Genomic DNA, 16880 nt, shown 5'->3' with positions numbered 1-16880 from the left:
GTTTGTCAATAAAGCCTTGGGAAAAAATGGGGGTAAGCCTTATGCATGTTGCATAGGTACCCACAATATATATCTACTATGTTATATGAAATTTGAGATTGTGGATACATAACCGTTTACTTGAGATGGGCCTGTGCTGTTAGAACCTACGTTTATTTCTACTGTAGAGAGTGCATTGTACCTTTAAGTTAGGACATGAATATAGGATAATACCTGTTTTAAGTTAAAACCACGATTATTGGGTGGTTTTGCCTATCTTCATCCAGCTACCTCTTCCAAAGAAGAGCAAGTTTGCCTTTCTACATTGTCGATGATATGGTTTGGCTGTGTACCCACCCAAATCTTATCTTGAATTCCCACATGTTGTGGGTGGGACCTGGTGGGAGGTAATTGAATCATTGGGGTAGGTTTTTCCCATGCTGTTCTCATGATAGTGAATAAATCTCATGAGATCTGATGGATTTATAAGAGAGACTTTCCCTGCACAAGCTCTCTCTCTTTGCCTGTTGCCATCCATATAAGACGTGACTTGTTCCTCCTTGCCTTCTACCATGATTGTGAGGCCTCTCCAGCCACGTGGAACTGTAAGTCGATTAAACCTCTCTTTCTGTTGTAAATCACCCAGTCTTAGGTATGTCTTTACTCAGTAGTGTCAAAACAGACTAATACAGTAGGGCATACCCATAATTGTGTTCCTTGGCCAGAAGAAATTCTAGAATAGTATTGCCACTTTCTTTCAAATGTTTCTTCTGTTTTTACATCATTAAACACTTTGTCTCCCTGTGCAGTACAGCATAATGGTAAAGAGCACAGACTTGAAGTCAGGCAGACCTGGGATTATAGCCTGCTTCTAACACTCTGTATAAATTTACCTAAATTACTCAATTTGTTTGAGGCTTGGTTTCTCCATCTGTAAAATATATTTAACTGTCTGATGTGTAGAGGAATTTAAGGATTAATAAGAAAATATACACAAAGGGATTGGCATAGCACCTCCCAGGTAGCCAGAAGTGAACACATGATAGCTGCTGATGTTATTATTACTACTGTTTTAATCAAATTCAGAGAGTTGTTATTTTGTTGGTCTCTCTATCTACTGGAGACATGCTTTTCTCAGAATCAAAAAAAATAAGACAGTTTTATGTACTCTGAATTTGGCGGACGTGGTCATAGCTGTTGATTTAGTTGTGCAAATTACTGAAGTTTTCCCAGCACTGCTATATCTTGCTTTTTTGCCAGGATTGTGGTTTGTATTATGAAAGACTGAACAATATCTTTTTTTTCTTTTTGGAGAGTCTGTGGTATATGGTAGCAGTGACAGCAGCAAATCTGTTTGACTTTTTTCCTCACTCAATGCCTTCCTTGGTTTAGTTAACCTCTTTCTTCTTAACTCTTCTTAAGAAAATACCTTATATGTCTTTTTAATTTTGCTTTCTATATATCTTGACACTCATTTTCAAGTATAGAAAACTAAATATTGTTCCTTGAGGAATTTTTTGCACATTTACCTTTTCATTGCTTCATATTCTCTTTTTTTCTGTTCTATCCATGACACAAAGGAATAGCAAAACCATCACTCGTGTGCCAAGACATGTAGTTTCCCACTCAGTACTTTAGTTGTAATAGAAAGCTATTTCTGGCATCTCTATTGAATTCCAAGCTCTCTCCTGAAGCAGTAGAAGTGTCTCACAATCATGGGCTTGCTGAGTTCGTGTCATATCTTCTTTACTCAGTCCAGGGGGACAACACACCTCCTGGATAGCGTGTCAAGTTCCTTCCACGTTCTGCACTGACACACAAAGAAATCTGTGAATGAAATCTCTGCTGGCTCATATCAGTGAAGTCTATAAAATTTAAGGAGAACAAAATAAGGAAGGATATAAATTTTAAGTGAATGCTAAAATGAGGTCAGTTGCTGAACTTAGAGAGCTGCTTATTGGACCTGGTAAAGAAAGAGCATGTTTTGTTGCTTCAGGGGAAGGATTAGTAAAAGTCACATATAACAGGTTTACCAAAAACAAGCTTATGCATTAGTAGGTTAATACAATATACAATAATAGATCAACTCCAGATACTAATTTCATCTTTCTATCTTTTCTCCCATTAAAAGTTTTGTTCTTTGCACCTAGACCCAAAAATACCATTTGACCCAGCAATCCCATTACTGGGTATATACCCAAAGGAATATAAATCATTCTACTATAAAGACACATGCATGTATGTTCATTGTGGCACTATTCACAATAGCAAAAACACGGAATCAACCCAAATGCCCATCAATGATAGACTGGATAAAGAAAATGTGGTATATATAAATAATGGAATACTATGTAGTCATAAAAAGGAATGAGATCATGTCCTGTGCAAGGACATGGATGGAGCTGGAAGCCATTATCCTCAACAAACTAATGCAGGAAAAGAAAACCAAATACCGCATGCTCTCACTTATAAGTGGGAGCTGAGCAATGAGAACACATGGACACAGAAAGGGGAACAACACACACTTGGGCATGTTGTGGGTGGGGGGCAGGGGCAGAGAGAGCATCAGGATAAACAGCAAATGCATGCAGGACTTAATACCTAGGTGATGGGTTGTTAGATGCAGCAAACCACCATGGCACATGTTTACCTGTGTAAAAAACCTGAATGTCCTGAACATGTGTCCTGGAACTTAAAATAAAATAAAATTTAAAAGAAAGCAACATTTCAAAAGAAAACAAAATGACAACAAAAAAGTTTTGTCCTTTGCAATATCTCTTCTGGATTCTTCTTCTCCTCATGTTTGCTTTGTTTTTTCTTTCTTTTTTTTTTACTATAAATGTGTTTTAAAATGTCTTCTGTTTCAGGTGACTGGTGCACTGGGCACATGTATTGGTTTTGAGTTGCAACACTTTTAGGATAAATAGTTGTGATTTTTAAATTCAAAATGGAATTCAGACTCCATTGGCCACTAGTAAAACATGAGTAGAAGGTAATCAACTAATTGTTTAGCTTTAACTTGTTTTACAAGTTTAGCCAATGAATTTATTACCTGCGAGTAGTGTTTTACTAGTGGCCAGTAGAATCTGAGCTCAGTTTGGAACTGAAAATCACAAATGCTATTTATATTATTGAGTCACAGAAGAAAAGTATTTTCTTGTTCTTCTTTTATAAAACTGGTATTTTAAAAATTCATTATTTAGTAGCAGTTTGGAAGAAAGTATGGCTCAGATAGCATTCAAATGTCTCTCTGTGTTATTTTGCTCTTCTGTTTGTCATATATCAAGGACTATTAGACAGCTTGATAACCTTATGGGAATATAATTAAATTGTCAAATATTTATTCAGAATACACTCTGTGTCAGATCCTGGCCAGAATTTAGAGTCTCTGTATTTGATTGGTACATTCTCTTTCACAACTCTATATCCTTGATTCCCATGGGGAAGAGGAAACACTGTAATGTAGGACTAGGACAGGAGTCTAACAGAGTAGATCAGGATGAGCTGAAATGCATATGCATCAAGTTCAGAATAAATCCTGGGAAACTCAGTCCTGATCCTTCACACTACCTCTCAGTAGGGTGGTAACATAAATAAGTCTCAAAATCAGGGGTTTTTCCAGATCAGTAATTATCTCGTTCTTAACTGGCTTTAGGGTAGCGCATCTATTCATTTCTTTCTTTTTTTTTTCATTTCAAGTTTTAATCAAAGTTTGTATATAAGATTACTTTGTTCCTGAATCTTCTTAATTGTTTCTTCCTTGTATTTGCTCGTTTCCTTTCCTACTTGGTGAGATTCGGCTTTCCATTCAAGAATCTTTTTGCGGGACACAGGGAGGGGAACATCACACACAGGGGCCTGTCGGTGGGTGGGTGGGTGGGAGGCTAGAGGAGGGATAGCATTAGGAGAAATACCTAATGTAGATGATGGGTTGATGGGTGCAGCAAACCACCATGGCACGTGTATACCTATGTAACAAACCTGCACGTTCTGCTCATGTATCTCAGAACTTAAAGTATAACAATTTTTTTTAAAAAGAATCTTTTTGCGGTCTTTGTCCAGTTTTAGCCTAGTGATAACCACCTTGCTGGGGTGAATGCCTACATGGACAGCTGAGCCATTAGCCTTTTCCCGCTGCACCCATTCAATGTAGATGACACATTTCTTCCTGTAAACCAGGACTGCTTTGCCAATTTGCTGACCTTTGTAGTGTCCTCGTACAACCCGCACTTCATCATTCTTTCGGATGCTGTGGATTGCACGTTGTACTTCTGTCTCAGCTCTTTGGAAAGTGGGGAAGACATAATCTTCCTGCGAATGTGGGAAGGTGCTTTGAAATGCCTTTTGCGGTTCTTGCTTCAGTCGGAAGTCATAAAGGGATTGAACTTCATTTTGGCTGCTCCCGCTTCGATGATGGCTGCAAAAGACACATCTATTCATTTCTAACAGTTATGTATCTTCACCTCTGTGTCATCCAGTGTAGTAGATGCTCAAAATACAGAGCTGAATAAGATGAGGTCCTTGCTCTCAAAGTTTATAATATAACAGGTGAAGCACGTCAATCAACTTATCATATAAAAAAGCTGTACAAGACTATAAATGGAGTGAATAATTCTTCTTTGACAGTTAGTGAGGAAGATAATACATGAGCTAGTGACTGAGTTATGAACAGAAACTCACTGGTGGTTAAACAGAGCATGATCAAAAACATGGACATGTGAAGCAAATAAAAGTGAACTCATTGGCCGGGCGTGGTGGCTCACGCTTGTAATCCCAGCACTTTGGGAGGCCGAGGCCAGCGGATCACTAGGTCAGGAGATCGAGACCACGGTGAAACCCCGTCTCTACTAAAAATACAAAAAATTAGCCGGGCGTGGTGGCGGGCGCCTGTAGTCCCAGCTACTCGGAGAGGCTGAGGCAGGAGAATGGCGTGAACCCAGGAGGTGGAGCTTGCAGTGAGCCGAGATTGCGCCACTGCACTCCAGAGCGAGACTCCGTCTCAAAAAAAAAAAAAAAAAATGAACTCATTTGCTAAGTTCTAGAATTCAGGAAAGTAAATGAGGTTGACTAGGCAAAGTTGGCTCACTTAGATGTAAAATTTTAAAAGGAGGAAAATACGACCAATAATTCTAAGGAATATCATGAAAATTCAGGTATTGGTGGTGTCTATAGGAATAGTGTCAGGAAAGTCCACAATTTTAATGACTAATAGAATTTGCCAGATAGGCTACTAATGTTAATGTTATTCAGAATCATGGGAGTCTGTAATATGATTTATAAATACCATCAGGAGTAAAATTAACAAGATGAAAAAAGTGGTTCTACTTTTACAAAGAAGTAAATTAAATCAACAACTTCAGTTGTAAGTGGTGATTGCAAGATAGTTCTCTAAGTGATCTTGGACTGATCCAGCTCTCCCCACTTTCTTGCTTATGGTTCTCAAAATTAATCATAGAATGTGCTGGGAATGCAACATCCTGAGGTAGCTGGAACAGCCTGGGCTCTGTTTCAGTCCCCTAGGAGAACAGGATGTCTTCAACACTTCAGCCCAGCACATCCCATCATCCTGAGGTATAAAACCTAAGGTGGGCTGCTTTCTGGGATTCCTCAGCTGCAGTTCAGGCAGGGTAAGGGCAGATGAGACTCCATCCATTTTGGACAGCTTTTCTGAGCATTGGGGGACTGAAATATGAGGAATTCTAGCCTTCTATTGTTTTTTGTTGCCTATCTGTAAGAAATAAACTCTCTTCATATAATCTGTTAGGTGTGTTGGAGGGGTATTCACTGGACTCAGAGAAGTTGGTAACCAGGGAGCAGCAAACCTACTTTACCCGCAAGCCCATGGATCTTAAAACTGATCTGTCCAGTTGGAGAAAATCATAGATGCCTGTGTTATTTAGTTGTATAAAGCTTCGCGGGAGTCCCAATCATAGGATACAAAAAGATGGACAATATAAGGTAAATTTTTAAATAATCTTTATAATGACTAGATACAAAGAAGTGGAGGTAAAAGGTGAATTTGTTGATTATAATTTGTCAGTTACCATTTTGTGTTCAGCTACTAAAAACCTCTTGCTAGAGAATAAAATTTTAATTGCACAGAATTATATAAAACATGCACTCCAGGAGTGTTTTTCAACCAGGAATTTGAATTGAGAATGAAAGTAAAGAGATTTACAGAAATTAGCTCCTTTGAAAACACAACTGAAGAATATAAGTAAAATGAACATAAGAGTTAATACAGGTAAGCCTACAGTGACTTTTTTCTTGAACTTGTTTGCCACCTTCACCTTAGGCAGGTTAGCATTAGTACCCAGTGTCATCTGATAGAGATCTTTCAAATATCCGGAGGCATCTTCAGTGGCAGAAATGAACATGTAACACAGCTCTGGAAAGTCTTCTAAAATTCACGCTCAACTGTATCTCCCTCTTTTATCTGTATTCCGCACTGGTGTCTTATAACTGATTGAAATAATAAGTTGTTTAAATTTGACTGGTTACAAGATATAATTTAATAAAATAAATATATCACGCCTGTAATCTCAGCACTTTGGGAGGCCGAGATGGGCAGATCATGAGGTAGAGAGATCGAGACCATCTGGGCTAACATGGTGAAACCCCAACTCTACTAAAAATACAAAAAAAATTAGCTGATCGTGGTGGCGGGCACCTGTGGTCCCAGCTACTCGGGAGGCTGAGGCAGGAGAATGGCTTCAACCTGGGAGGCAGAGCTTGTAGCGAGCTGAGATGGCACCACTGCACTCCAGCCTGGGTGACACAGCAAGACTCCATCTCAAAAAAATAAAATAAAATATAAATAAATAAATAAATATCAAGCAAATTGAAGAATCGTGTTCCAGTATGAGTTTGATAAACACACAAGAGGACAGTGGAACAATGGAATTCTAAATTTCCTGTGTGTATAGATGTGAAGAGGAGAAGGTGTAAATCAATTGGCAGTTTAGAGAAAATCTTTTTGTTAGCATGTGGCCCAGGAAAGGCACTAATGGGTCTGTGATGGTTAATAATGAGTGTCAGCCAGGTGGTGGCTCACACCTCTAATCCCAGCACTTTGGAACGCGGAGGAGGGCAGATCATGAGGTAAGGAGTTCAAGATCAGTCTGCCCAACATAGTGAAAACCCGTCTCTACTAAAAATACAAAAATTAGCTGGCCATGTTCGCATGTGCCTGTAATCCCTGCTACTCAGGAGGCTGAGGCAGGAGAATCACTTGAACTCGGGAGGTGGAGGTTGCAGTGAGCCGAGGTCCCACAACTGCACTCCAGCCTGGGCGACAAAGCGAGACTCCATTTCAAAAAAAAAAAGAGTGTCAACTTGATTGGATCAAAGGATGCAAAATATTCTACCTGGGTGTGTCTATGAGGGTGCAGCCAAAGGAGATTAACATTTGAGTCAGTGTATGGGAAGAGGCAGACCCACCCTCAGTCTGGGTGGACACCACCTAATCCACTGCCAGTGCAGCTAGGATAAAAGCAGGCAGAAGAACATGGAAGGACTTGACTTGCTGAGTATTCTGGCCTTCACCTATCTCCCATGCTGGATGCTTCCTGCCCTCGAACACCGACTCCAAGTTCTTCAGCTTTGGAACTTTGGACTTACACCAGTGGTTTTCCAGGGGGTCTCTGGCCTTCTGCCACAGACTGAAGGCTGCACTGTCGGCTTCCCTACTTTTGAGATTTTGGGACTCGGACTGGCTTCCCTGCTCCTCAGCTTGAGACCATCTATAGCGGAATTTCACCTTGTGATTGTGTGAGTCAATATTCCTTAGTGAACTCCCCTTTATACATACATCTAATCTACTAGTTCTGTCCCTTTAGAGAACACTGACTAATACAGGGTCTGTTAGTGTCTCCTATCTTTGGCATCTAGATGCAGAAGATCAAAGACATGAAAACCAATTGCAAAATTATCCTGGGCTGTGTTGACTGGGTGTTTCAGATCTGACTTGCATTTATTTACCTTTCACAGGCATATTAAGGCTCTTATGCATAGGCTGTAATACAGCCTCTTCATGCAGCTTCCAGAGAACTCAGTCATTTTGTCTCTGGCATAAGATATATCCCAACTTTGTCCATGGGCTGGAGGAAGTAAAAGGAGGATTTGTGTGAGGTTCATCACTTTGCTTGGAATGGATAGCTAGATGAGTGAAGAAAGTTGACCAACGGTGATAGGTTACGGAAGAGGAATATAAACTGTACACACTGCTGAAAGAGTCTGATGCTCCTCCCTGAGCTTGGTAAGGTCCTTGGTCGAATCCTTAGTGTGACAAGCAAGGAGGCTGAATATGGTGAAGCTCTGAACCCGGGAAGTGGCCATGGGGAGGCTCTCCTTATAAAGGTATATTATTATTGGAAAGTTATTAATACACAAGGCACTGTGTCAAACTGATTTGGGCCCTGAAAAGGTAAAAAACAGAAAAGTATTTTCAAATCCATGTATGTTGTCTGCAGTTTCCCTCAAGAACATTTCTAGTTTTTGCTTTTGTTTCTGCTTTCGTTTTGCCTTTGGAGGAAGAAATTCTATCTAGTCCCAGCTTTTGCTATCTAAACTAGAAGTAATTCTGGAATAACCAACTGACAACCTCTTATTGGCTTGAACAATTTTCTATGTTCTTAAATGTTGTACAGTATAAATTTTATTTATTGATTTATTTATTTTTTAGACGAGGGTCTCACTCTGTCGCCCAGGCTGGAGTGAAGTGGCACAATCATGGCTCACTGCAGCCTCCACCTTCAGGTTCAAGTGACACTCCCATCTCAGCCTCCCAAGTAGCTGGGACTACAGGTTTGCACCACCATGCCCAGCTAATTTGTTATTTTTCTGTAGAGATGGGGTCTGGCTATGTTGCCTAGGCTGGGGCCAGAGCAATCCTTCTGCCTTGGCCTCCCAAAGTATTGGGATTATAGGCATGAGCCACTATGCCTGGCCAGTATAATTTTTAAAGATTATATCAAAGTTAATAGATACCCTACAATTTTTGTTTGTTTGTTTTGTTTTGTTTTGTTTTGTTTTAGGAGACGGAGTCTCACTCTGTTGCCAGGCTGGAGTGCAGTGGCGTGATCTCGGCTCACTGCAACCTCTGCCTCCTGGGTTCAAGCAATTCCCCTGCCTCACCTCAGCCTCCCGAGTAGCTGAGACTACAGGTGTGCGCCACCATGCCCAGGTAGATTCTTTTTTGTATTTTAGTAGATACGGGCTTTCACCACGTTGGCTAAGATGGTCTCAATCTCCCGACCTTGTGATCCAACCACCTTGGCCTCCCAAAGTGCTGGGATTACAGGCTTGAGCCTCCGCACCTAGCAGATGTCCTGCAATTTATTTAACCAGTTTTCTGATATTTGGTATTTAGTTTTTTCTGGGTTGCTTTTATTTATTTTGCACCATTATAAAATATATATTTATGTTTGTATTTTTATCTGATAGTTTTTTGGCTAAATTTTTAGAAGGGAATATTCTGGGTCACAGAATAAGCTGCTGCGCCATTATTTAACTTTTGCTGATGTTCAATCAACCAGGAGGCAAATCATGTCAAGGTCATTTCAGAGAAAAATAACAAAGCCATATCTCTGAATAAAAGGTAACCATGCAAAAACAAATCAATGAAATCTTTTTAGTTAAAGTAAGTGACTATGGGAGTTCAGGGTGGTTTATTGAATATTAGAGTCATTGACTTATTTCTAGCTACAGGGAGATGTAAATATACTCTCAGCTTAGGAGAAACACTGGAAAAGGCCTGGGAACATTGCCTTCTTTCTAATCCTGGAGGAAAAATAATTTTTCTTAGAGTGAATATAATATCTCATATCCAGACAATCATAGAATCCCAATGTACATGCAGATCTAGGCATAACTATGGGCATGAGAAGGGGATAAACATAGTGGTGTAGCCATAGCAGGAGAAAGTGGAAACACCTGTTACATGTTTAGATTTGATGGCAGCAACACAGAGAAAGAATGAGAACAGGAAACAGCAGAAGGCAACAAGAACAATAGTAGGGTATACAGACAGACACAGAAAGTATAGGATCAAAATGAATATAAAAAGAAAAGAGCAACCTAAATGTCCAGCATTGTTAAACTGTTAGAACTAATACAAATTCAGTAAAGCTGCAGGTTCCTAAATCAACCTACAAAAATGAGGAGCAACTTACAGTTGCTTGACACCATACTCTCAGGTCTTAAAAAGACAGCTGGTTTGTATAGGAGGTAATGAGATTCAATATGCAAAATTAAGGAGAAATGAGACAGAAAAAAAATTTTAAATTTCATATTATATTTTTAAACCCCTTGGTCCAAGGATATCTGAAACCTGAAGATGTAAGTCCAGACTTCCTTGATAGCTAAGCCAAATTAACTCCCTTTACTTTGAGCCTGTGTTCGGCAATTGTTGGGTTGGGTACACTATATTTGTCAATTACGTCAACTTAGATAATCAAGTTGTTCAACTCTTCTGTAACCTTACTGATGTATCTGCTTGTCCTATCAGTTGCTGAGAGGGGTGTCTTAAAATCTCTCAATGTATTTGTGAAACCGACTATGTCTTCTTGCAGTTCAGTAAAATTCTGCATTACATCTTTTGAGGCTATGTTATTAGGTGTACACACATTTAGAATTATATTTTCCTAGTGCCTTGAAATAGCTCTTCGATCTTTAATAATGTGCCTTGGCTTGAGTCTGCAGTGTCAGATATTAGTGTAGCTTCAAGCTTCTTTTAGTGTTGCTCAGTAATTTTTATCATCTTTTTTTAATGTTTTGAATATTAAAATTGAAAATGTCTCTTAAAAGCAGCACTGAATTTAGTTTCTTTAGATTATTTTAATCTTCATTTTTGATTGTAATTTTAGTTTATTTACATTGAAAGTGTTTATATGACCTGTGCTTAAATCTAGCATCTTCCAACTTGCTTTCTATTTGTCATCTGTTCTATGCATTTTTTGATTATTACATTCTATACTCATTTGCTTATTAGTGACACATTATTTTACTATTTTTACTATTATAACATTCCTTAACATATTAATATCCATCTAGAGATTATGATACTCTCTAATGAAAGTCTGATGTAAATTAAGACTTTTACTATTTTCGGACAATGCAATGACTTCCAAACTGCACACATGCATGTGCGTGTGTGCACACAAAGACACACACACACACACACACACACCCCTAAACATTGGATTTCTTTCATGTAGGTTTCCCTACAGCTTTATCCTTCCTGCTGCTCTTCTACATATTCTTTCTTCATTTCTACGCTTCCCTCTTTCATCAGTTTCATCTGCCTAAGAACTTTCTTTAGTATTTCACTAGGAAAATGTATGGACTCTGAGGGTGTCTGGTCAGAAGTGAATACAGCCCTCTTCTGGAGATGCAGATGAGGGATCATTGATAGCTATGTCTAAGCTGTTCCAGTTGAAGAGTGGGCACAGTACACAGCCAAACCCGCTTTCGAATCTCTTCTGGCTCTTGACTTTCTACTAGACTGCTATCTTTGAAGGTTGGCCTCAGTCCCTAATACTCCCTGTCAGACTCCCAGATCTTTATTTTGGATGCCTGGATTGAAAATTGCATGGCTTTATGTCTGGCAATTTACTTGACTTCTCTATGGCTGAAACAAACTCAGAGGGACAAGATTAATCTGGTTTAACTCAAGAAATTGGAAGTTTTAGTGAATGATACTTATGAGATGATTCATATTGAACAAAAATTACCTTCTTGAATTCCCCAACACCATGCAAATTATAAAACATCTTTACTTCTGTTGTATGCTCCATTAATGCATATAATTAATTTTCTGTGAAAATACTAAATTATGTTGCTCATTTTATAAAATCTAGACCATTTAACACTTTTAAAGATGGAATTTCAAATATGTTCATGTATACACATTCTAAGTACAAAATGTTACTGACAATTGTTCAATGGGTTTTGTCTACACTATTCAGTTATAACATTCCTTTGAGTGAAAAAGCACTTCATGTTCTCAGCATAAAGTTCTTTGTTACTGAGAGTGTGCTTTTCCCCTGTCTGAATAGCCTGAATTGAGTTTTATTTTGAGTTTTGTATCTGCTTCAAATATTGTTGGCACATAGGCAAAGCTTTATGAAAATACAGAGGTTGTAAATGCCATTTTTCTATTCTTGAAACATATGTCTGTAAATGACAGATGATTACTGATTTGTTGGTAGAAAAATGCACAAAAAGTTCCAATACCTGACTGCCATATAAACTCATATATTTCTTATATGTAGCAGAAAAATAACAGACATTATATACTTTTCAACTCGTAACAATGGAACTGATAGTGTTCTTGTTCCCATGTGTCCTTCCATTTTGATTCTTGGACTAGTCTCATAAGTATGCCCCTTTCCAACTCCAGCTCTCTACCACATACCTTGACCTGAAAACAGGTAAGATGCTACTTTACAAAGCACTATACTCAAAAAAACCCAGCTGTGCTTTTAACAAGTTGATCTACTGAAGAAAAACCAAATGCAACTTATAGCAAAATATATCTTTATCTTTCTGAGTCCATCAGAGATGAAAACAGCTCCCCTCTCCACCTTTTACCTAATCAAAAGCTTAAATCTGTTCACAGGCTTTACAGCCCAGCATTGTACTATTGTATATTGATTGCGCCAGAGGGCACCTCCTTGTGGAGAACAATTGATTTTTCTTTGTTAGTAAAGCGATTTTAATAGTCTGTCTACAGCCTGTCATGTTTCAAGGCCCCAGAAGCAAGATGCACCTGTTACTAGAACTTAGTGATCAATCATTCAATCCACAGAAAATGTGCCTCTCTGCTGTGTGACAACCCCTCCACAACAATTATTCAGAAGGTGACTTTAACTTGTTTTGATAAATAAGCCGCTTGGGAGTCTCAGGTGGGTTGCTTAAGCATTTTTACCTCTGAGCCTGAAATTAGGTGTTTTGTTAAATTGCCATTAAGATAGCATAGTCACAAGAACAGATTTTTGCCGTTTAATGTTACTTTAGCAGCTTCATGCCAAATTTCCTTGCCAAAGAAACTAGCCCAAAGTAAAGGTCATTGCTTTGAAGAGTGAATGATGATAACAACTCTATTTGTATTGCCCTTGATATTTGAAAATGGCTCTTCTGGCTAATTGTGAGGCGTGACTAAATAGTCAAAGGTAGGATCTGTAGTTTAATTCTGCACAATTGCTATCTGTTCTCCTTGACCAGTAGTGACCACTGTTTCCTTAAGGTTATATAAAGTGTCTCTTATTTTTTTTTCCTCTTCATGAATCAAGCTCAAATAGTTTCTCTGTGTGTATGGAGGCTTCTCTGTGATCTATCAACATGTTAAAGTCTTTAAAAACTTCTTGAAAGCCTTTAAAAAGCTTGTCAGCACTATAAATAGCAATAGGTTATCTAGGTGTCCTAGACAACAGTATTACTAGCTATCCCTGGTTAGGACGTTGCATATATTATCTTAATCAACTTTCAGTCAAATCCTTTAGGGTAGGGATTACATGTCATGCTTTATAAATGAGAAAATTTGAGGGAAATTTGTGAGAGGCTAATGTTATCAGGTTATATAAATACGGACATATGTGACAAAATCAGAATTAGGACTCAAGTCAATTCTCTTAATCAATACTGTACTATTTATCATCACTATGGTGAAAATATGACCTAGAAGGGTAGAGGCCTTGCTTGGATCTTAACCTGCATGAAAATCCCTGTGAACTCAAGAGTATAGATCTGGAGTATAGAAGACAAAACCTTCTCTTCAACCCAGCAGACATTTTTGTTTTTTTTTTTTGAGATGGGGTCTTGCTGTCTCCCAGGCTGGAGTGCAGTGGCACCATCTTGGCTCACCGCAAGCTCCAGCTCCTGGGTTCACGCCATTCTCCTGCCTCAGCCTCCTGAGTAGCTAGGACTACAGGTGCCCGCCACCACGCCCGGCTAATTTTTTTGTATCTTTAGTAGAGACGGGTTTCACCGTGTTAGCCAGAATGGTCTCAATCTCCTGATCTCGTGATCCGCCCTCCTCGGCCTCCCAAAGTGCTGGGATTAAGGGGTGAGCCACCTCTCCCGGCCTTTTTTTTTTTTTTTTTTTTTTTTTTGGGTGAGACAGGGTCTGTGTTGCCCAGGCTGGAGTGCAGTGGCGCTATCTCAGCTCATTGCAGCCTCGACCTCCCAGGCTCAGATCATCCGGTCACCTCTGCCTCCCAAGTAGCTGAGACTACAGGCTTGCGCTGCTAAGCCCAGATAACTGTTTGTGTTTGTTTTTTTCTTTTACTGTAGAGACGGAGTTTTGCCATGTTGGCTAGGCTGGTTTCAGACTTCTGAGCGCAGTGATCCGCCTTTCTTGGTTTCCCAAAAGGCTGGGATTACAGGTATGAGGCACAGTGCCCAACTTACAGCAAACATTTTTTGATGTCTGTTGAATACCAGGCAACATGATAGACTTTGGGGTAAAGTAACAAATTGAGAAATACACAATCCCTGATTACAAGAAATTGGTCATGAAGTAGAAAGAAGGAATGGTTACTAAGAGGCTCAGCAGGGGAAAACATCTCAGCCTAGAGGTAGGAAATGTTTCATGGAAGATATTGCTTCTGTATAAGGCCTAGAAATACAAAGAGGGCTCTTATGGGCTGAATTGTGTCTCTCTACGAATTCATAGCAAAGTCACATGTGTGTCATATGTTGAAAGGATAACTCCTCTTGCCTCAGAAAGTGATTTTATTTGGAGAAAAGGCCTTTGCAGATGTAGTCAAATTAAGAAGTCATTAAGGTGGGCTCTAATCTAATCTGACTAGTGTCCTCATAAGAAGAGAAAATTTGGACAGAGAGACACAGGGAGAAGACCATGTGAAGCTTGGATATATGTTGCCACAAGCCAGTGAATGCCAAATGTCACCAGCAAACCACCAGGATCTAAGGCAAAGGTATGAACAGATTCTCCTTCACAACCCTCAGAAGGAACCAACTCTTTCAAATAGACTTCTGGAAATTTACTCACCTTGATTTCAGACTTCTGATCTCTAGAACTGTGAAGCAATAAATTTCTGGTTTTGAAGCCACCTAGTTTGTGGTCCTCTCTTACCGCAGCTCTAGCAAACCAATGAAAGGGTTTTGATAAGAATAATGGTAGATAGAGAGATACAGAGCTTTGTTTTGTTTTGTTTTGTTTTGTTTTTATGTGAAGCAAAGAACAAGGAAAACTTGAAGACAAGGAAATGTTTGTAGTCTGAGGAGGCAGTAAGGAGCCTCTGAATGTTATGAGTAAGCAGCAGAGTGGCATTTTCAGAACTGTTCTTTAGTGAAGTTACTCTCACATCACAGGTAGGAAGACCGGCAAAGGCAGACTTAGCTCACCTTGAGACTGTTCTGCAAGTTAGTGAAAAAGAAGGGAAGGATCCTTGATTTGAGGAGATTATTTTTAAAACTGAACTTTCTTTAAAGAACGAATCAACTCTGACCTTTTTGTTTGTAAACCACTGGAGGCGGGTGGGAAAATAGATGAGAAAACAGATTCCAGTCATTTTACCTGAGGGATCAGAACCAAGAATAATGATGCAATATGTTAGATCAACAGAAGAAAAAAACGCTTTGAAAATGCTTCTGTCTTGTTCCACTATGTTCAGGTCTCATGAAGTTAGAAAGAGCCCTTAGATGGTGAACCAGCAGGTCTGGATTTTAGAATCAGCTCTCCAAAGAACTCTATAACCAGTTAAATAAATGACTCTGAATTTCCTGATTTCAGTTTTCCTTTTTCTTTTTAAACATTTAAGTTTAGGAGTACATGTGCAGGTTTGTTGCATAGGTATACTTGTGTCATGGGGATTTGTTGTATAGATTATTTCATCTCCCAGTTATTATTCGGCCTTCCACCCATTAGTTATTTTTACTGATACTCTCCCTCCTCCCACTCTTCACCTTCCAATAGGACCCAGTGTGTGTTCTTTTTTTAAAAAATAAAAGAAAATGGTGGCTGTATTGGTAGTTACATTCCTTCCAGTTCTAATAAACAGTCTTAAGGAATGTAGTAAGCTTACTTCCACTTTAGATGTGCAGTGTTTCATCTTGTTTCTCTTTCTCAGTGTTTCTATGCTGTATTAGTGCAACTAAACTTTGTTTTTTTGTTTTGTTTTTTTTTTTAGACGGAGTCTCGCTCTGTCGCCCAGGCTGGAGTGCAGTGGCGCAATCTCGGCTCACTGCAAGCTCCGCCTCCCGGGCTCACGCCATTCTCCTGCCTCAGCCTCCCGAGTAGCTGGAACTACAGGTGCCTGCCACCGCGCCCGGCTAATTTTTTGTATTTTTAGTAGAGACGGGGTTTCACCATGTTAGCCAGGATGGTCTCGATCTCCTGACCTCGTGATCCGCCCGTCTCGGCCTCCCAAAGTGCTGGGATTACAGGCGTGAGCCACTGCTCCCGGCCCCTAGTGCAACTAAACTTTTGAATAAAATTGAATTCATAAGAGTTTTCTCACTAAATCTGAATTTCCTAACCATTTGAAGTGCTCATAGAATTTATGTGTGGCCATAGTCCCAGATGCTATAAGCGTACATAAATGTGTTAAAATTAGAGCAGAAGAAGGGAAAAACAGCAAATGAAGTATAAGTCACATAATTTTTTTTAAACTAAAAAATTCAGAAACCAGGTAACCTTTCAGAAAAAAATAGATAGAGGGTAGCTAAGAAGGAAAAGGTACAGGTGTAGGAAACAATGAAGGTCAATGTAAGCAAGCAGCTTGCAGGTGATGAACAGGTGCAGTAAGAGGTGCAAAAATGAGTGATCTATTATGGAAAAGTCACATCAAGGGTCTGTTTCTGTCTCTGTTACCCAAGGAGACTAGATGCACTAAGTGAAATACATCAGTGCAGATTACTAACACCTTACCAATTTA

At 39.3% G+C, this 16880-nt stretch overlaps 1 pseudogene; it reads right to left on the bottom strand.

The window, feature by feature from the left end:
• Positions 1–3684: 3684 nt before the first annotated feature.
• LOC100585747 lies at positions 3685–4370 on the bottom strand (annotated as a pseudogene).
• Between the last annotated feature and the right edge of the window lie 12510 nt (positions 4371–16880).

This window comes from Nomascus leucogenys, chromosome 11 (assembly GCF_006542625.1).
Source record: "Nomascus leucogenys isolate Asia chromosome 11, Asia_NLE_v1, whole genome shotgun sequence".
Taxonomy (NCBI): Eukaryota; Metazoa; Chordata; class Mammalia; order Primates; family Hylobatidae; genus Nomascus; species Nomascus leucogenys.
Note: the sequence above shows the minus strand (reverse complement) of the source record. Positions and strands in the feature narration are given on the sequence as shown.